The sequence below is a fragment of the Aythya ferina genome (genome assembly GCF_964211825.1).
Source record: "Aythya ferina genome assembly, chromosome: 2".
Lineage (NCBI taxonomy): Eukaryota > Metazoa > Chordata > Aves > Anseriformes > Anatidae > Aythya > Aythya ferina.
In genome coordinates, this window is record NC_140297.1 from 75846013 (window position 1) to 75867426 (window position 21414).

Genomic DNA, 21414 nt, shown 5'->3' on the forward strand with positions numbered 1-21414 from the left:
AGAAAGTGGGGAAAAAAACAATGTTAACAGGTGCTTTCCACTTGAATTTTTCAATATCAGTTGCTTGCATTAGAAAGGTGTTCTTGAACTGTGTATAACTATTCCCTCTCCCTAGTGTCAGAAACTGTTGGAGGATGTTTAAATTCAGCTGCAACAAAACTAATTCACGTGAAGAACATAATTATTTCTTTATGCATTAGAAGTGATTTCTCCTTTTCCTAGGCTGCATGTGCAGCTGGTAGCAAACAAAGAAGTTCATTTTCTCTATTTCTTTAAGTCTGATATCTTTGGATAAGAAAAGGTAAGGAAACTATTCTTCTGCCCACTCATATTTTAACTGTAGTCTATATTAACTGAAGCGTTTTATGTTTAGGAAGGTTTAGTGCCAGTGAGTTCTATGACAGTTTTATCTGAAACCTTTAACAAGATTTGGTCTTTGTGAACAGCTGGACCAGTGAGTAGCCTGATGGTCACATAGTATAAATGCAGTGATAGGCAAAAAAACACCGATCATCTGGGAAAAGAGAAAGAGAAGTAAAAATTAACCTTAAGAGCATTTTACAAGCATTTACAAGCACACTCAAAATTTCACTTTTTCTGTCCCGTCACTTATAGTGTTTTGAATTGCTGTGTCTATTGTGAGGACAATCCTTTAGAATAAATGACAGGGGCAGCACTGGAAAAAAAAATGTTACATTGTTACTTGCATTGTATGTACAGCTACAAAACATCACTCTTTTCCCTTCTCCATGTTGCTACCAGCCCAAGCCTCTCCTGAGTGGTATCTGCAGTCAGTACAGATGTATAGGTATGTTTTCTTCCTGCTGGAAATTGCTCCACCTTCATGTGAGATACTCAAACTGAGAGGGGGAAAAAAAATAGATCGTGAGGCACTCGACTTGCAAATAATCTGTCACAGCAGGTCAGGGTCAGCTAACTTTCCTCACTAAAAAAGAAAAAAGCAAGAAGCAAAAGACAGAGACACAGATCTGATTTCTGCAAACGTCCAGCCTGTCTGCTCTGCCATATGGCCAATTGAATCACAGGAGGAAGGTGTCACAGTCACAGAGAAACCCAAACCTTTCATGCTTTATAATAATCTAGCCAAAAATAATAATTTAACAGCAGCCAACAGAAACCTAAAGGCTTTGTGTACTAGCATCCCGAGCTTTCCTGTAATCACTGTGATATCTCCAGGAACAAGGGGTGGCATGAATCATTATTTGGATGTGATAACATGACCCATACAAACATTAGGGGATAATGGGCAAGCAAGCACTCTGCAAATCGAATCACACCATGATCCATCATTAACCTAAGTGAGCTATTGCCTTATTGAAGTAGCCCCGTAAATGAATAGGTCACAGTCTATTTAAAAGCTGAGAGATTTGTTAATGCTCCAAGGACTTATATTCTATTAGAGAACAGAGGCTGAGTGTAACTGAAATTTAAGTATGTCCTTAAAGGATAGGTGGGAAAGAAGGGAAAACCTAAGATTAATACAAGGAAAAAAATAAAATGTTTTATTCAACCATACTTACACACATATATAGAAAGTTTTTTGTATGTCTCAGTTTACATTTCATCTTAAAGAAAGAAGAAGATATCATCAATGATTTCAATTTGGTTTTATTCCTCACAACCTTTTATGGTGCAAAGAGTTAAAACATTGGGACTATGTGAATTTTAAAGCACTTCCAATTAATCTGAATCAGCATTGCATGATAAATTAGCATTGCCCTTCAGTAAAGAGTTTCAGAATTCAGCTTTGGAGATTTTCAACATTAAACCATTTAATTGCTACTTTAGGAACTCTGGATTTTGCACAGACATGAGTCTAGGTGTTAATACCAATTCTTTACTGTTTGGTTTAGATAACAGGACTGAGCTTCAGGACCAATTAAGACAACCCTTTCAAAGATTTTCCCAATTTTTTTACTGCATCCTGGCCATTTTACTGAATGAATTTTCCCTGAAATAAATTTCCCTGAAATAAAGTTTAAGTCAAGAGTTACTTCATTCTTCAGGGGAAAAAAAGAAAAAAAAAAAAAGTAGGTTTTATTTGCTATCTTTAGAGCTACAAAGCTCATAGCAATTGACTTCAAAAAGGGAAGTAAATATATGAGTCTATTAAGCAAATTGTTATATACCGCAGCAAAGCAGTTTTGCCTGATAAAGGGCTTAGCAGCTGAGAGGAAGATATTTTCCTGGGGAACTATGGGGGGGGAGGGAGGAGTTAATTTGGGAGGGGTATGCAGAGCAGAACTTGCTAGGTGGTGGAGAAGTAGGTAATCCTAACACCTGAGGGCTCTTTTATTTGCTTCTAGATGATAGATCATTTGCTTCCACTTTCTTCACTTTCACCTTGAAAAGTTCAAAAATATCTATTACTGTCTCCCTTATGACTGGTGTTTTATAGCTGCTCTGAGTATACTTTTAGTATTTTAGGGGCATCCGTCTTGCACTTCTTGCAAATTCCAGGGCCCCATCACAGAATAGCTTTGACAACACTTTCTAAGGAGTAACAGAATAAGGTATTAAATATTACTACATATACTGTTTTGCTAGCTTCTTTGTTAGGACATATTTTGCTTTTGATACATTCACTTAATATAATAATTTCCTCCACACTTCCCCAAAACTCCCTGAGATTTGTACCTGCTGGATTGAAATTCACTGTGGCACACTGTTTTTACTTCTGACAAGGGTGGCCAATTTTCCTCTCCAGTCACAGCTTCAGGAAGGGCATTCATATTCATGTTTAAACAACACGGTTCACTCTATGGCCCTGAGAACCAAATCCAGTGAAATACCATTCTTCTGCATAATAATGAAGTCCCCTGAACCACACAGACATTTTGCTGAATGTTAGGTTCTAGAGGAAGCTACTGCATTAGCCTCTTCTCTAAATTCAAATCCTGTCCTACGCTTGTATTTCTGGAAACTACCTGATGATCTCATATGAATTGCTATGAAATGTAAGTAGCATATAAACTTCTACAGGCAGAATTTTTTGCCCTTATACCACACAGGATTGTATAGAGGCAACAGACAAGCACTTCTTCGTGACTTCCATTTGATCTAGTAATAGAATAAAAGCACAATTTATCAGCATAAGGGGACAACCAACGAGTTAGAAAAGAGCATACAGAAAGCAACACAACTGTTTATGCTTATATAGGAATATCATACAAAACAGCTGCAACTTATACTGTCAACACCTTCTCTCTCCATCACAGACACACAAACAGCAGTATAAATTAGTTCTTTTGAGTTACAGTCTGTAGAAATTATAGTCACATTAAGCTGAAAAGTTCATTCTTGTCTTCTGGAGCATGTGGGTGAGTTCTCAAAACTCAACATTAGTTTTGCATTATTTCCCCCTATTGCTATACCTGATAGTAGTTTTTAGGTCGATGAAATAAGCCTCTGCTCCCATCACTAAGAATAGATAATACCATAGTACCTCAAAAAAAAAAAAAAAAAAAAAAAAAAAAAAAAAAAAAAGTGAACTAATAGCAATATTTTTGTTATGGTATATTTTCTGTAGACCTCACTCCTGTTTACATGTACCCACTTACATTCACCAGGAAACCATCTCTATGTGCCATTCACATACAGCCTTCAGCCAGTGTTGCAGCTGGTGGCAGTACCCAGCTTTCCATGTGTTAACAGAGTTTGACTGGGTAAGTAGGTAAAAATCTGTGTTTCAGTACAGGAAGTTCACACAGTAAAGTGCATCCTCATGAAGTGATACGTGGGTGAATATGTCTGCCTTGGAACACAGAAGAAAACCCGACATCTTCCAAAACAGCCACTGGAATACAAAGGTACTCTCCTACTTACTTCTTGCTGCCTACTTTCATATGTCCTTATGCACTGGAGGGGATATCTCTTGCTGTGAGCATGCAATTTAAATGAAGCGCTGTGTCCTTCAAGTCACACCACAGCCTTCCTTCCACACGCTCACAGACTTGATTTCTCATTCATATGCATGTTTGTGTGTAAAAATTCTCTTGACAGTGGGCCAAAAGCACGGCTTTAGGTTTGAAGTAGGATACCTAATGCTTATGAGTGGATACAGAAAGAAAATACACAACGGGAAGGTCAAATCTTTGACCTAAAATGGAGCTTATAAATTAAGAAAGGGAAAAGATAGATGGTAAGGAAGGGTCAGACTGGTATGAAACAAATGACTCAAGGGTATGTCTTACACTTCAGGTGAATCTTCATTAAATGTGCATGTTTCTATTAATTTGCAGTTAATTAATCCTTCATTTTCATGTATCAGCCCAACCAAGTGGGGATGTTAGACAGCAATAATTTCATAGGAGAATCTGCTTGCACAAGGCTTGCCATCTAAAGAAAGAGGGTTATATCCCAGCCATTCTGCTGACTGCTGATCCACTGCCAAGGAAATCCACAGTGTTCTTCCATGGCTTTCCTTAACCGTACCAATCGTAGCTCCCAAGAGGAACTTTACCAGCAGGTATGTAATGAGCAGGGCAGCAACATGGTAGCAGGTTCTGCCTGGCCTAGTGCCCATTATTTGCCAGTAACAGAACAGTAATATCTTTTTGACAAAGGGAGTCTCCAAGCAAGGTTAAGCCAGCTTTATTTCTCCTCTCTGCTCCCAGAGAGAGAAGGATCAACCAAAACTGAAGCCAGTTTCTAGAGGAATAAATAATTACTGTTGGAACGCAACATGAAAGACGCTGATGAATCAAGCCTGTCACACTAGTTCATTGAGCTGTCTCTTCAGTGAATCATATCACTTTATTTCTCTGACAGATACCAGAACCAGGGCTATTTCCATTAATGCCAGGAAAGTTGAAGCAAAGAGGTTTTATTCAACTGTAGTTAGCTAGAAGAGAAATCAAACCTAAGTATTTTAAACCAAGAGTGGATTTCAGTACTATCATTTCCCTGTCTACCATCATTATATTCTCATATGCAGTTCAATTCATCAGGTCATTAACACATTCTTTGTGAGACTCACTTTGTTATTTTGAAGTGTTTTGATTCTGCTCAAGTCATTTGCAAGGTGCATCTCTAATTTCACATAAGTCTCATTGTATTTCATGCTTTTGTCAAAGTTTTCAGTGGTTTATATAAGAAAAAAATCTACAAAACAGAACTGAAAAAGAGACTACCTCAGGGGTGAGGGTGCTGCATAGCCTGCAGCTCTCAGTACATTCTCAGTACGAGGATGTTTTTGGAGCATTCTACTGGTAAACGACAATGGGAACTCAAAGACAGTAAGTGCAATAAGACCATCTACTTTGAAGCTCTGGCTGGAGCATCTCAAAACTCAGTTTATAAGTACATTTTGCTGTAGGTAGTATGAATCTATGTATTGAGACAATGAAAATAAAAACAATGCAAAGCAAAAAAAAATAAAGTATGTAATTGCTACAAGAGTTCAAAAAAATATATAACCATAATAAACTGTCATAAAAAGTTTACTGGATCTGTCAGAAAAAGCAATCCCTTTTTGGTGTTAGCAAAGCACCTATTTCAGGGTCTCTTCACAACAACTTTCACTGGATAAAAGGAAAAAAATCAGTCAAGTTAAAACTATAAAGAACAATGAAATTGGGAAAGAGGATCTAAAAAAACAATGTGCCCAAGACAGGATATGTTACTTGTGTTTTAGTCAGTAACAATGCAGACTCTTCAGTAATGAGAAATGATTAATACTTCATTGTACTTGTCAGGAAAAACAAGTACCTACTTTAAGAGGGAGATTCTGAAAATCACGCTGGAGCATGTGGAAATCATTTCTTAATATTAGGTGGACTCCTAAGTGGCATCCTGAACTGAGACAGATGTAACCAGCTATTTGAATTGAGGCCTCTGAATAGCAAATTACATTAAAGAGGGATGACTGAATAATCTACTTCATCACCCTGTTTTTTTTTTACCTTATATAATACCCTGCCAGGTGTATACAGTGGAATCTGGCACCATCACAGTACAAAATAATGCTCATTTGCAAATATACCCCAACATATCACTTCCACCAGTTACAGGACATTACTGCTATGGCAGGTCCACTTATAAGATCACACAGCTAACTCTAGACCAGTACAAGTGAATATAACAATTAATATATCACAGCAGAGCCTAGGCTCTTTCTCTCCATAGAAGACTTCTAGGAAAGTGAAATCTAGAGTGGGAAAACAGAAAGGGCATCTCTTGCGTAAGATGTTTCATTTCAATCCCTTCAGTGAACAGTAGGTTGCCCAAGAAAAAGCAAAAATCTCATGATATTTTTCTTAACACAGTTATAACACTGAACACTTCAGGCAACATCTCTTCTTAGGAGCATTTGGCTATCCAGTCTCTCTTGACACCGTGCTCCATAACTCATTGCTTAGTGATACCTTAAACATGGTAAGTGCTATATTAACTCAGGTTCTCTTTTCCTTTAAAAATGTCTCATAAAAATGTCTCTGTTTAAAAGGTTTGTATGAGCACACCCAGACTTGTGTACACATAGAAATGCTTTAAGTGGAGGCATTTTTCTGAGTTATTTTAAAAAGTAGAATAGTATTTGGCCTCATATAACAAATACCACGTTCCAGATCTCTCAAAGTGCTTTGCAAATGAATAGCTTGGAAGCCAACCAATATAGTGATTGTGTAGGTAAATACATATCATTTGAAGTGGAGCAGATAAATGTAGAGGAATTACAGTTTCTTGTCTTAACACACAAATAGAAAAGTCATGGTTAAATTAAGAAAAATCAAGATAGTATGGAATCAATGTTCATTTTTCATGTTCTGTTTCTCACCTGCCTCTATTAATGTTTGCATTAATTGTACTATTAATTTGCTGGTTCAAACACATCAGCTGTCAGAAAGGATTGCTGATGTGGAAATGAAGTGGAATTATGAAGACGTAACTTTGATCTTGTATATATGCATGTGTTTTGTGTTTTGTTTGTTTGTTTGTTTGTTTTGTTTTTAATGTATTTACACTATAATCTAACTGACCTAGATTTCAGAAGAGAATGACACTTCTACTGGAGTTATTCAACAATATATTTATTTTTGCTTTTTTTTTCTTTTTGTCTGAAAATTATTCAGAAAACAGTATAGTATTCCCAAAAGCAAGAAACAGAATTGCTTAATAGAAATACAAGTGACTTTTTTTTTCCCAAAACATCTTGACTGTGAATTGGACAACTGTAATAACCTAATCAAAATGCAAGTCGTCATCACAAAACAATTTCACACTATACTCACATTAATTCTACTATTACTCTACTATTAACTCTATTCTGTGATATTAAAGTACAAGGCAGAACTTCTATCAACATTTGTTTACTGTTAAATAAGCACTTATTGATGTACATTTTTGGAATCAGAACTGAAATCATAGGATATCTGAGTTGGAAGGGACCCACAAGGATCATCTAGTCCAATTCCTGGGTTCCTAAAGAATCACCCCCAGAAAATAAAAATTAAAATAAAATAAAAAATTCAGACCAGTGTATCACAAAAAATACAGCTTCTAAAGAAAAGATATCCAGAAAAAGCTATTTTGCTTCTTTGTCGTAACAGTTTCAGACAACCATATAACATCTAGAAACTAAGAACACAGATATATCTTTACAAGCATAAATATAAGCAGAAACAATATATTCAGGATCAACAGGTGTATCTCCTTGGGCAGACACTGTCATCTTCAGAATGATGTATGTACAGAAATTATTTTCATACACCTTCCTAAGTTCCTAATTATGATCAGCTATGCCTTGCATGAGAAAAAAATGTTCCAAGTATTTTGCTTGTTTGTTTGTTTTTGTATTTTAAGAGTCAATGAGTGCATAAGAAACCATGAGCATTGGATCAGTTTTCTAGTACAACGCATGCGTGAAGGAAAACCCCACACTCTCCAAATGAGATGGCTGCACATATTTCTGTGGCTGTACATACAGCAGACACAAGTCTGGATACCCACCCCCTCCACTACAAAGACAATGCAAATTCATACCCTCACTTTATCCTCTCAGTTTTACTGTAACATTTTCATTTTATGTGTGCATGTCTGAATAGCTTGGAAAGGTTAATATCAGACAGATAAATCCTATGAGGATGCTAGTTTACCTGAGTGCTGGATGACTATAAGAATATTTGAAGAATTTGACAATGCTTTGCACAGTTCTGTGCAACCTACCCACTTCATTCATTCTGCAATAACTGTTTATTTACTTAAACACCTTTTCTAAACCTTTTATGAAGCATTTATAACTACACCTTTAAGATAGCATGATAGAAGTAAGCACATAAAAGCAATAAAGAAAGAAACATCATGCAATTCTCCTATTACACAGGTGTAAACAATTTCTAAAATATTCTTGTGCAGGAGAGTATTTAAAATGTTCCGAATAGTGAAAAAGCTGTCAGCCTAAAAATTACTTAAGGAAAAGCAATTTAGGAATTTGCCAGCCTATAAAATTTTAAAATCAACTCTAGCGCTACCATTGAACTAATGGGTTATTTAAGGTTGAAAGAAAGCAAAATAAGCATTTGCTTTCCTTCTGAATACTCATTACTAGTCATCTTTTTCTTCAGAAGAACAAAACCTCAATTGATGGATACAAAATAAGAAACTGCATATAGCAAGGCAAGTGTAACATTTATATTTGCCTTTCTGTTATCTATTCTATATTTCATGTCACTGCAACTGAAGTAGTATTTCTTCATATACATCTGTTAAACATTAAAAAAAGGCAAAAACAAACCCACAAAGTATGAGTATTTGCAGGGAATTCTGTCTACATATTGTGAACAGAGAGGAAACTGTGGGAGATCATATTATCTCTGTCTGGTATACCATTCAACAGAGTAAACAAATACCAGATTTGACATTGAGAACAGTTCTTTGTTTTTTTTTTGGGGGGGGAAGGGTCGGGTGAGGGGCCACAAATCAATTCAAATTAAGTAAACTCATGGTAAAATGTTATATGTATACATTGTCTGTGAGAAAGCCAAATAAATTTATTTTTTAAAAACTCATTTCAACATAAAAAAGAGAAGCTTTCCAAAACCTTCCCCAAAAGAGAACCTGTTTTCTCTGTGTCCCCTCTAAGAGGGACCCGATCCCAGAGAAGCGCAGCGCCAGGTACTGAGTTCGATCAGCTGAGCTGGACGCCTTCACTCCATGTGCCGAGATGTTCCAGAGCACTCAGATCAGATCAGCAATTAACTGCTTATGACTTCTGCACTGCAACCATCTGGCTTTCAGATCTGGGGAAGTATTTTGTAAGAAGCCTTGAAACCTCTCAACAACATGCTGTGATCAATGAAAGCTCTAGTAAGATGTTCAGAGAGCTGAAATAAAGACCTCCTGACCAATTTGTGCATTTCCTAAAATCCTGTATTCAGGGAAACATCTCAATCCTGATCTATTTTGTATCTGGAATGAAACCACATACTCAGCAAAAGGTACACTGTCAGAAGACCTACTTAGTATTCCTGTATTGCTAGCTTTTTTCTGTGATCTATATCTGAACTTGAAAATAGGGAAAAATTCCCAATAACCCTAAGTGTTCATTGATGCCATCTAGCACTAAGATAGTCTGCCTTCCTATTTAGCTCTGTATGGACATTTGTAAATATAGAAACAAACGTTGTTAACCATATATGCAGAAATTACCACAAAGTCCATCACCACCACAGCATGCTTGGGATACACAAGAACCATGCAGCCTTCTTAATCTAAACTGAATGTTTGGAACTGAGACACCAAAGCTACAAAGCCATCCAAATTCAAAGAGTATGTGAAATATTTATCAAGGTAAGTATCTTCACACTGTTTTGTTACAGGCACGCTCACAGCATGATTTATAATTCAGGGCTAAACTCTTCGTTAAAATGTTTGTAGAAGGATTATGTATGTCCTACTGCTCATCACATGACTCATTTGTAGAAGATGAACTTGAAACATTGCAATAATAAAACATGTATTGCATTTGAACATCTTGTATGTCAGGGCTGCATTTTACTTCTCCCTGCCAAATTATTTCTGCAGTGCCTTTTTTTTTTTTTTTTAAGGGAGGAGGCTGCTCAGGTGTTTTCAAAGTTGCTTCAAGTCAAATTCCCCCTTCTTACCTTCTTTCTTTTAATTGCACCTTAACCCTTCAAACGTCAACGCTGCAGAAATCCCCCCCCCCCCTTCCTTCACACGCACAAAAAGGAAGGAGCGTTTAAAAAAAAACCCAAACCTAACATGAAAATATGTCAAACAGGTTTGTTTCAAGTTTCCCACCGTCACTCGCTGGTTCTCCCCTCCAAGCGGAGGGCTCCCCGGCTGTGCCCGCCGTCCCTGGCACCAATCCCACTCCCACCCCACGGCGGCCGGCCAGCCCCGTAGCTCTGTATGGGGTGGGCGCTCACCTAGCGGGATGCAGGCGCAGCCCCCGGCCCAAGTTTGCAGAACTTGCCCAAGTTTCGCGGGGCCGGGCCGCCTGCCCGCACCACCCCCGGCGGCTCCCCCATGCTGCGGGTACCCACAGCCAGCCCCACAGCGCAAAGCCGGCTCCCCCCATCCATCCATCCATCCATCCATCCATCCATCCATCCATCCATCCATCCATCCATCCATCCATCCATCCATCCATCCATCCATCCATCCATCCCAGCCGGAGCCCTACCTGCTGCAAGGAGCCGCAGCAGCAGCAGCAGCATGCACAGCAGCAGCAGCAGCGTGTACAGCAGCAGCAGCAGCTCCTTTTCCTCTGCCGGGCGATCCTCTGCCCTTGGCGGGTCCCTCCGCGCCCAGCGAGACCCCGGGGCAGCCGAGGCAGGTGGAAAGCCCTGGTGGCTTCCTGGCAGGGCTCGCTCCCTTCTCAGAAAGGGCCGGCCGTGGCTCCCCACCGCCCAGCCGGCTGATCGATGCCTGCTCCTCGGCAGCAGCCCCGGCTCCGCTGCGGCTGACGGCGAGCAGCCAATTGCCGGCGAGACTCCCCTCCCGCAACCCCCTCCCACGGAAAATTTTCCCCTTTGAAATGTTATGAGTTGGGAAAAGTAGTTTTAACCCCTTGCTTCAAAAACACCCGGCCCTTCTGGAGCTCCACCCTGGCTCTTGGATGCTTCCTGCGCGGGGAAAAGCTCGGACTGGCTGAAACGTCCCCCCTTGGGCTCTCTAAGGCTTCAGTAGGAAAGCCAGAGGATCTCAAGCTGCGGTCAGCCAGCTGACAGGATGATGCCTTTGCCATCCAGTAGGTGTAATGCATCACAAAACCGAACAAAAAAATCCCGAGAAACTACATTACTATCTATCATCATCCAGATATTATCATCGTTCCTCCCCCCCCCCCCCCCAGCCTTTCTATATTTCCAATCATGAAACACATCTAAACTGCAATCAAACATTAAACAACTTAAAATGTGGCATATGCAGTCAAAAGATGTAGTCAGGAGAGATAGTTTTCTTTAGCTAGTGCTGAAATTTATTTTATGGATAAGGTTTTCTCATTTCATCAAGAATGTTGAGTACTTTACATTTTAAGAAATAACTTTACTCTTACACCCTCAACATAAAAATGCCCCCTTCTTTTTGTTTTCTTGGTGTTTATTTGTAGGCAAGAACTGTTGTGAAACAGGTAAACTCTGAGAGACTGTATTTCTAAACCAAGAGCAAAAAAGCTACATGGGTTCTTGTAAAGAAAACATTTGAAAAGGACTTAAATTCAGAGGGAAAAGATGGATAAAATATACAACCACAGAGGTATATCAGCCATACAACCCTAAGCCTGCCCCCTTTCACATAGACAATGTAGTCTTCATAACATTTCAGTATCTTCAACTTCGTACTTGCAAATTAGGCAACCAGCCTAGTAAAAACGCACAGAGGTTTCCTCTGCTTAGCTGATAGAAGTACAGTGCTACGTATAACATGGTGCTCAGTTGTCAGAGACGAACAGATGAATTACGCATACATGCACGGATTTTAAAGTGGCAGGCAGCAACTCCATTAATTTTAGCCACATAGGGAAAACAGGCTACCTGTGCAGTGAAAAACAAAGCAGTTCTCACGCAGCAGAGGAGACCTTCTTTTCAGCCCACCCATCTTTCCGTGGCTGAAGCAAAAAGTAACCATCTACTTCAGCATCACAAAGACATGATGCAGAGAGGTTTGGCTTCTGGATAGAGGGCCATTTGCAGCCTATTAGGATGGGTCACAGGACACGCAGCCTCAGCCTCAGCAGCCCTCTTTCCCAGAAGAAGCCTGGGGGAAAGGGTAGGGTTGTCAAAATAGCCACAGGAGGTTAGGCCAAGCTACGGCAAGCAAAGTTTCTCTGTCTTAGCCCATGCTACACGCCACCTCGGAGCTGTTGATGTGCAACTCTGATATTTGCTGAACGTACATTTAATACTAACCAAATTTCTGGTATGATGTGAAGCACAGCATCGCTAGTTGGTCAAGGGAGGTGGTTGTCCCACTCTACTCTGCACTGGTGCGGCCTCACCTTGAGTATTGTGTGCAGTTCTGGGCACCACAGTACAACATTAAACTGTTGGAGAGTGTCCAGAGGAGGGCAACAAAGATGGTGAAGGGACTAGAGAGGAAGACATATGAGGAGCAGCTGAGGGCACTGGGCACAGTCAACCAGAAAAAAAAAACAACAAACACATACTCTGAGAGCTGTTTACGCAGACACTCCTAAGAGTATTCTTTGCGAAGAAAGGTAATGGAGTCCTGCCTTTGGAGTGGAGAAAGTTGAGAGTGCTGTGACAGATTCAAATAACTCTGAGGGACTCAACAAATCCAACAATTTCTTTTCCTGTCCATCATGTGAATAAGCCCTGAAAGTGTCTACGGTCACTGTACTGTAGAAGTGCAGTGATGGAGGAAGAGTTTATGATATACCACACTTAAAACTAGGAGATCATTGGCAACTATAATTTTTATTGTAGTCATTCCTATTAATTGGTGGCAAGAAAAACTTTGCTATACCGTTTCCTTTTATGATAACATAGAGGTGGCTTTAAGAAGTTCATTAATTCTAGCTATTCCCTTAAAGTTGGAAGTACCAACAATAAAGCTTATACTATCTGTAAAACTGCTGCAACATTCAGAAGATTTTTTTTTTTTTTTTCTGTAGCTTTACAATTGTATTTAAAGTTTGGCAATTGAAAGACCAAAGGAAATCCTAAAAAATGGACCAGTGTCATTTACAAAGAAACATACAAGTCTTTGCAAAGCCAAAAAATGAACGCTAAAACAAACAAACAAACAAACAAACAAAAAAAACAGAAACAAACAAACAAACAAAAAAAAACATGGTAATCTTAGTCTCCAATTTTGCTCTATTTACCTGTCACAAAGAAGTGTATTTGTTTTAGAATTTAATTTGTTTAAAAAATAAATAAATAAATCCTTTAAATACCAACAGCTTGTTTCCTTGCCTCACTGTAAAATAGAGATAGGGTTACTTACTTATGAGAGAATAGCCATTAAATTTGAAAACAGTCCACAATGTGTAAGATGGAGAAGGATGCATTCAGAGGAAATGAGATCATTCCTCCTTTTTGAAAATGACCTTGCTATCCAGTAGAAATATACATGAAAAAATCCTACCTCTTAACTGACTTGCTAATCATTTAAGTGTTTGTCCAGATAACTCAAGCCACCTGCTTTCTTTGACTAGATGTTTGGCATTTCCTTGAGATCTTCTTAACATTTATGTTAAGAAGATAAACCGGACAAATCCTCATTATGGAGTCTAAAATAAAAACTTCTCATCCAAACTGAGATTAAATCTGAGATTTTTAGACTTGCAGCCTGATGTAAGCACTTTTATATGAATAACTGTATTTGTTTATGGAGATTCCTATTCACCTGATTGTAGGTGTTACAGATATAGGTATAGAAGGGTAGCAGGTTGGTATAGTAATTTGTATGGAGAATTAGCTCATCTACAGTGTCAAACTAGGATTAAAAACCCAAGTACTGCATGTCAAAGGTAAAAGAGATCAGCAATTTCACAGGTGGATCTTGTAAATCAGTAAATATGTGTATGTGTGTGTATGTATAAAACCAGGTAAAGCAGTCTGCCTGTGAGTTTCCTTTGGGTAGACCTGTTCAAGACAAGATTCAAGGAAAAAGCTTATTTTTATCAGTACACAGCAACCTTGCTTATCATAACTTTTCGTCATAACTTTTCCAATTTCTGAAAATTCTACAGTTAGGATGGTCTCGGTCTCTCAACTAGCCCCTCCACTCCTTAGCGAGGTTATCAAGTTAAAGGTTTTCCAAATGTCTAACTTAAATGCATCTTGTTGAAATTTAAGTCCTTTGCTTTTTGTTGTATGTATTGTATGGTTTAGTATAATGTGGATTATTCTTTTCCTCTTTGGTATGATATTTCATATCTTACCTATATGAAATACAGATATATCTTCTCTAACAATCCCCATTCCTTCCATCTCTCTTCACAGGACACTTTGCTTCCCAGACTCTCATCATTCTTTTTTGCTCTCCGCTGTTCTCTATTCAGCAGATTTCCTCTTCCTAAAATTAAATGCTGAATACTGAATAGAGTACCGCTGCTGTGCACAGTGCTGGTAAGGCACATCCTGAAGATTATTAGAAAGGTAATGCCTCCAAATTTGAGTGCTGTCTTTATGCAGGGTCAATGTTATTCTTCTCTCTGTCATGCCATTATACTAATAATCAGTCCTTTCTCCAAAGAACCTGCATTTTAAATAAAAAATGAGCGAGAACTCACAGATGCTATCAGCACAGCAGCACACTATGAGTGTAACAGTCCAGGCATGGCCGACTGTTGCAGAGTCATCAGCAACATGGGAAATGTCTGAGACTACACGGGATGCAATAGTGTTTGCACAAATCATTTTGAACTTCTTGCATTTCTCGTTACACCCTTCCTCATGGCTTTCATTTTGCTAATGTCATTGTCACTACCTCTGTCTCATTCAAATTGCCTACTTTCCCTGATGACTGTGTGTGTAACTTTTAGGGCTTTCTATCCATTTACCCACTGGAAAACTAATCTTTAAGACACAAACCATAACTTGTATGACGGTTTCTAAACTGTTGATTTACTTATTTTTTCCCACTTTACAAACTACGCCATTTCTTGCAGTGCATTCTGTGGATTTGTTGATTTCTTTATCTTGTATTTTAGACAATGACATAAGAACTGGTAGGACAGGAGAGTGCACTTCACCATCTGAATGATATTCTTTGCTGGTGATTCCAGTACTGAGTCAAATTTTTTCCTGTCCTGCTGCTGAAAACATAAAATGCAGCATCAGGACACTCTTCTTGAATCCTTCCATTGATGTTTATCTCCATTTAATACCTGCCTACCAATCCAGTTAGTCTTACTCTTTATGACCATCGTCAGCACATGCACTCTTCTACTTGTTTTCTTTCCAGTAAAAGTCAGATTTTGATGCATTTGTGGAAGCAGTAAGCCAGGCACTGTCATACAGCTAAAATCATACAGTTTTGATGCCTGTCAAATTGATGTCAACTAAAACCCACCCATTAAAGCTGCCTGTGTATAAGCTTAATTGGCATCACCAGCACCAAATGGACTGCCAACATGAGAGCAACTGTGAAAGGAACTGTAGTTTATAAGAAATACCAATACTGAGAAAAGTTATGTCAGTCACACAGATGAGAACTGTATAGTTATCACCGAATGGAAATCAGCCTTAAGGTACATACAGCATGATTTTGTAAAATATTTAATTTTTAAATATCTATACAAACTTTGTGTTTAAATAATGCACTAGGTTGATCTACTCTTCCTACGTGCTAAGTTTTTCATATTATGTATTTTGATAGCATTGTTGAAACTGTTGTGTTCTAGCAAGTTATCATTGTTTTCTTCTGGGGATAAGTACAGCTCTGTAAATCGTTATCACTAAACTTAGAATCTTGCAAGCTTTTTCACAAGAGTGCAATTATAAATCCATACATATTAATGTCATCCATTTTTAGTCATTTCTTATTTTACTGCTTCTCTAACGAGACAGTGAATTTATTTCAATGAAAGGGAAATTTATTATCCTGCAACTCAGAAACTCTTTGTAAATTTCCATACAATACCTTTTTCTAAACAACAAATACTCTGTCCTTGAAACAATGTTATATTTTGTTGTTGTCTCTTTAATTTATAAGGCATCTGTTAGAAAGATCTTCTCTTTATTTGCCATGGATTTTAAATTACACTTATCTAGGTAATATATACAGGCAAGAGTAGTGACAACTAGTTTTCTCTCAAGGAAGACAGTAACCTTATGTACGTTTCCAAATAAACAGCGGTTCTCTACATTTGTTAGAAGTATGAGTCTTTCCAGGCTAAGATTACAGATATGTACTCAAGAGCCCTCATCTCCATCATGTGGTTAATACAAGTACTTTACACTTGAATAACAGTTTTATACATATATATCTCAAATTAGTTTTTAGAGCAGTAAGCAGAACTATTTTCATAAGGAACTAACAGAGAAAAAATAATTTTGAAATAAAAATTCTGTTCTATAGACAAAATACAGGTAAGAATTAAAGTGCTGAACTGGAACAGAGAGGCAGAGAAACAACCCTGATTTGCCAGTGTCTAGAATCTCTGAAAAATGTCATAGCTCATACTTGCTTGTAAGTTCCCTTGAAAAGAGCAGCATACATTTCATATGCACCCATTTAAATGTTTTAATATCTACTGATGAAACTGGATGCAACTATTGTGATCTCAAAAACCAACACACTGCTTCACAAGTTTCTTGTAACTTTTGACAAGTCATCTCATTTGCGTATCTCAGTACAATAACCTGTGAAATGGGAATACATGCACTTATGAGAGAAAATTAGATATGTTTCATAGTTAAATATTAGATAGTGGGTCACTGAAAAGTGAAACACAATTCCCATCCAGCAAAAGCTTTTTTTCCTGACAATCAACTTTGTAAGAACCCATTGAGTCTAAGCATACATACACTGGGGTAATGTGCTGCCCCATGGGCATTCTGGCAACCTCTTCAAAGGGCACAAATTTCAACTGAGTCCTTGTTTCCTCTAGTCTATTCACATCCAGTTTGTGCTCTAGCATCAGTCTGAACAGGAGAGTGCCCTTCCTTTTTATTTCTTGTATACCTGTATCTACATCACCCTGAAATTCATTACCCTCTCCTCCTAAGGCTTCTGGAGGTGACGAGATTTATCAGCTACTGTATAAGTGAATACACTACATAGTATAGTAGTATTTCATTCAGTATTCTCCACAAAGATGCCTGAGAAACATCAAGGGACCTCCGACCCCTATGTTCACAAAGCATATGTTAACAGTCCACAAAACATCTATTAGTTGGGAATTATTTTTTCAATTCAGTACCTTGTTTACTGCTGATGTACATAGGGTACTGAATCCATCTATCCATCTCTTTCACTGAAAATAGACTACTACTGCTAGATTTAAAAAAAAAATAAAAAATGTTGGAAATAAGAGGAAAATTCGCAAACGATCCTTCACAGCCCCTGCCAAAAATAAATAATGAACATTCCTAAGGCATAGAACAGACTCAGATTAATATTACAGAAAAAGAGCAAGAGAAACATTAATCTCTTTTTCAGCTTAAACTGTATGCTTATACTATCTTAGCATGTAAAAATTATTACGGCTAGACATATTTACCATTTTAAAATGTTTATGGAATTTGTTTCAACATTTCGGTACTGTCCACACAAATTCTGTATATGACACTAACTGCCCTTTCCAGCTTCCAAGAGCATTGGAAGGAGGAGCACTGGAAGGTAGGGTGGAACAAAAGCTCTGCCACTGGTTTATACAGACATAGTCTAGATTAGTGTTGCAGCATAAAAAAAGAAAGTTGTCTATTGATTAATGAAAAGGTTATTAGTAGTTACACAAAGGAAATTGCTACACATTCTGCTAATTTTACGTAATCAAAGAAACAAGTGGATTTTTTTGTTTCTAAAATGCTGTCCCTTCCCCTTTGCCTTTCTTTCACCATAAACACTATAGAAGAAACAAGCTACTACCTATCTCAAACATTAGGAAATGGTTAATTTTCTCATTCAATTTTTTAATTGAAAGCATTCTTTAACAACTTAGTTTTCCAACAGAATACTTAAACAGGTCTAAAATTTAGGTTAAAAAATCTTGAAATACTCGTAATTTATGCAAATAGTTTATAGTTGTATATTTCAAAATCTTGAAATACTTCTAATTTATTCCAACAGTATAGTTTTAATATAACTTTGAGGCAGCAACACTGCTGCTGCAGAAAGCTGCTGTCTCTGCTTGGAACATTGTGGGCCCTCACCACTCCTTCTTTTCTGTTTAGAGCACAAAAAATACAGACTCCAGGAAAAATCCTTATGTTGCTTCTAAATGAGTAAGTCAAAAAATCAACACAGGGTTGCAATGCTGACAGGTGTTCTTTTCACTGAAATAAAAAACCTCACTAGATTTTTTTGTTTTCTTTCCTGAGGTCTGATGGTATGCATAGCCTCACTTCCAAAGAGATGTGAAATTGGTGCACGATGTAAAAACAGTAGAGAGGATTTCAAATTCTTTAGAAATACTGATTTATCATTCTGTTTCTGAACACTGAACTTCTATAATAAAATTGGGGCAGACTCATCATAACATAAATGAAAAGAACAGACAAGGATGTGATGATATTGTTGCATAAGCCTGTGAAAACTGTAGTAGGAAAAAAAAAAAAAAAAAAGCAAAAGACTGCTCAAAGCCTGGTACCTGCTCTCAGGAATGGTTAAACATGGATGCTACAAAGAGGAGGGAAAATGTACCTGTAATCAACTTTCTAATCCTGCTTATGTGTGGACATCAACTTGTGGCTTCTGGAGTTAAAGCTGAGACCCCAAAGTGTTTGGGCTGAATGGTATCTTGGTGGGTGGCAACATGCATTTGCTTTTTATAAGGAACTGCTGCTGCACATGTTTATTTCTGGGAAGGTTGTTGCTATGCAGAAAAAAAAAAAATCAAAATATATGATTTGTGACTACTTCAACCATTTGTTTTCCTCCTGTTCCCAGCTGGACAGGTACACTGTATCTCAGGGTTCATCTGTTCCCTTCCCTTCTCCTTTCATCTTATTCTATCTTTCTTCAAATCATTGCCTTTAAGCAATGAGAACAACAGAGCACATGATACAGTCAGGCACTACTATAAAGTATTAATTTACTACTGCCAGATAATGGCAATATTGTGTAATCAATAACTGAAAAACTTAAACCAGCAGGTCCTTAAATAGCATGGATGGAGTGCAGAATTTTTTTGGGGTGAAAAAGACACACTTGGAATGTCTCATATATTTTATCACTTTACCTATTCAACTATATATCAAGGTGGCTGTATTCAGAAATAAATAAAATAAAATATTAAAACACCAGGTCAAGTAAAGCAAAAGAATAGAAAGGGAAAGCAATACCATATAAAATACAGGATTATTTATCAGTTATGTTTAATTTAGAAAGCTTTCCTTCCTACTGCACTTCAATCATATTAAGATATTCAATATTCAGTATTAAGAATAACTCAACGAAGTCAAGTTGTGTAGAACTGAACAGGGTACCCTCTGATGTGATTGTTTAAAGACAATTTACCTTGAATCATAGTAATATATATAGGAGCCCAACAACTACAGTATACTATAGCAAAAAAGTTACACCTTATAATGAACTACTTTTCTTGAAACTGTTTACATATTGCTGTTGCATGCAAATCACAATTTCCTGTCTTCAAGCCTTACCTTGCAATTTTAATATTTTCTAATTCTTCTAAGCACACACGAAAAAAGAAAAAAAAAAAAAGAAAAAAAAAAAAGATGAAATAAGAAGACATCTGTGATAAAACTCTGTCAAGCTGTTCTTTGTGTTTTAAGAAAGTTTGAAGCTGAGAAAAATCTGGAGAAAATGGCTGACAGTAATTTTTAACTACATCCTTCTAGTAAAATCTGTGTTTAATCAGCAAAACGAGGATGATTTGGGGAGTTCGCTTGGCACTTCAGTGAGCCTGGGAGAAGCACATTTAAATTACAAAAGCCTACTAAGGCTTGTATGACCAACACCATCTCCATAAAGGTAGATAACACAAATGCACTGATGATAATGGAGGATGTCCTTCTTGCCAGAGGCAGTTGAAGAATCAAGACTTAGGTCTCTCTACAGAAAGAGGTTAGTTTCTGCTAAACGTCTTGCCCAAGATGCACATAAAAGCTCACTAGGGACTACATGTATATATCAATCAGCTACCCTTTATTTCTAAGACAGAGGAAATACAGTATCTCTTGAGCGGCTTCTTGCTTTTGTTTTATTACTCTCAAGAGAAACTTTTATTTAACTTTGGAAAATGGAAGCATAAAGAAGCTATTAAAGATACAAATAAGCCAGCTACACCACTGCAGACATAGGCAGGCATAAATGGATATATGAACAGTAAAATTAAACATAAATCTAATGGAGAAGGATTTCAAAAGCTTTTTATCTGGGTAAGCATCTAAATGCTTCAGTGCCTCTTCAACTATCATAACTATCTGTTGCCAGAAAAATCCCCAATTCCTAAAAAACCTTCTTCCTCTGTACTCACTGCCACTTTCTTAGGAATGTGAAAATATACCTATTCCTCAGAAAGGGAAAAAGGAGTACTCTATCACTGAGCTTTTCTACACTGGAAATTGCAGAAATATTTCAGAAATATCATGCCGCCATTGTTGGCTAGAGATGTGAGGCAGATGCATTACAACAGTATTTTGTGGATATAAAGAAAACCCATGGAAAGAAAATGACAGCAGATATAGTAGGCCTGGTCATGAATAAAATAGCACTATCTTAAGTTGGCAAAAATGCACACCTACTTGTATTCCACTGAAATCATCACAGAATAAGTGCACTCTTACATCATACTATTAACCTCCACAGGAATGAATCACTTTCAGAATTGAATCCTCACTAGAACAATATGGTTTGTTTATTCTATTGTTACTATAAATAATGATGGTATTTCCTGTTCTTCCTAAACTAGAGTTAATTTAAGATTATCAAGCAAGTGGAAGTGATATGCAAATTCATCTACTCAACTTTTATCATATACTAAAACCAGCTCAAATGTTAAAACTGTTTAAAGCTATGCTCACATTTTAGGGAAGATCCAGACAGAAAGACCTGAAAGAATAGAGTTTAGCATACTTGCATAACTTCATAGATTTTTTTTTATTATTATTATTATTTTTTTTTTTGTAAAAAGGAAAGTTTTCTATTTTTGCTTTGACATTAAAGATTGAGTGGAATCAATAAAATTGGTGTTCCATAAAAGTATGAAAAATCAGACTTTTACTGGTCTCATGTGATATTTATGGGTATTAAGATGTTGATTTTATATGTCAG

At 37.4% G+C, this 21414-nt stretch overlaps 1 protein-coding gene across 4 annotated transcripts in view; it reads right to left on the minus strand.

Moving 5' to 3' along the window:
• The window catches only part of CDH12 (cadherin 12), a 588550-nt gene extending 577618 nt beyond the window's left edge, over positions 1-10932 (minus strand). For all 4 annotated transcript variants that reach the window (XM_084508734.1, XM_084508730.1, XM_084508731.1 and 1 more), the window contains exon 1: positions 10664-10932. The gene's annotated coding sequence lies outside the window, so the exon portion shown is untranslated. The remainder of the gene's footprint in view (positions 1-10663) is intronic.
• Between the last annotated feature and the right edge of the window lie 10482 nt (positions 10933-21414).